Here is a 1,278-nt window from a genome sequence, read left to right as displayed (position 1 = left end):
GTATGAAGTGTATATTGTTTATCGGAAACTATCTGTGAAAGAAAGTGAAACTAGGATGGGAATCGGTTTTAGGAGCTCTCGGAGCGGAGCCAGCAATTAGTCGGACCCTCCAATCAGACAGAATCGTGCGCGAGACTCCCCTCCGATTTCTTTCAATCCGTTCACAATACGTATTCTCTTTTTCGAAAGGTATAGAAAGAGCGAGAGGGAGGAGCAGGAGGAGGCGATTCACGCCACGTACTCGTCCTCGCGAGCTTTTGTCGCGTTTCACGCCGCGTTTCACCGTAAGTGGCGGCTTTTAGCCGAAAGTCGACCGATCGAGATATCACTTTTCCGCATTGTACGCGTTTCTATATCGCGTGACTGGATTCATATCGAGCGTCACCGATCGCCTACCGCGTTTATTTATGGTGTCGCAGTTACGGAGAACTCCGATGTGGAGATTGCGAACACGTTCGCACGATCGCACTGTCGCGCCGCTCTCCGTGATAAGAACCGAGTTTCGACGTTGATAATACATTGCGTATGCACCCCAACGAGCAATACGGAATCGCGATGCATATATTGCCTGCATGCCTCCTAAACCTCTCGCCAAACTACCTTTAAAAACGTTTCGTTCTACCCAAATCAATTATTCCATCGACTATCCTAACCGTCGTTATGCAAATTTTTAATAGTCGGCATACGATTCAATTATATGAAAACACGATTATTAAATTAACACTAGGGCTCGAATTTATAGTCGCTTCTCGCACTTGACACTCAGCACTCAAGTGCGTCCCACCAATGTACACATTGTTATGTTTAAAAAGAAGTGAGAGTAGTGGAATAGCTGCGCAATAGTTTTTCTCCTTTTCCGCTTCTTTCACTTCTTTTTCAAACATGAAGTATAAAACTTTTAGAATCTGAACATAACATAAATGTGTACATTGAACGCATGATGTAAAAACATAAGGTGTGTTCTTGCGCATCCATTTGAACATCCATCTGTACACGGACACTTCCACTCGTTGGCCATTTTGGATTTCTAACCAATCACGCTTCATATTAAAACAGAGCGAATTTTAAAATCGTAAACATGTCAAAAATTAGGTACTCGGAGTGTAATATATATGCGTGTTTGAAATAAACAATAGGTCATCGTACTTCCAATATGGCCGATGAGTGGAAGGCGCAAACAGCGACACATTTGAACACGGCGGAAGAACACACCTTATGTTTTTACATCATGATATTATTGACCAAATGTTTACATTAATTTGTATAACAATATGGTGC

General features: G+C 42.5%; 1 protein-coding gene across 1 annotated transcript in view; it reads right to left on the bottom strand.

Moving 5' to 3' along the window:
* Con (leucine rich repeat protein connectin) overlaps positions 1–1,278 on the bottom strand; it is a 51,683-nt gene that overhangs the window by 1,208 nt on the left and 49,197 nt on the right. The window lies entirely within an intron of this gene.

This window comes from Ceratina calcarata, unplaced genomic scaffold (genome assembly GCF_001652005.2).
Source record: "Ceratina calcarata isolate Rehan_Ccalc_2016 unplaced genomic scaffold, ASM165200v1 scaffold548.2, whole genome shotgun sequence".
NCBI lineage: Eukaryota > Metazoa > Arthropoda > Insecta > Hymenoptera > Apidae > Ceratina > Ceratina calcarata.
The sequence above is the reverse complement of the archived record's forward strand: the minus strand, read 5'-3'. Positions and strand labels throughout refer to the sequence as shown.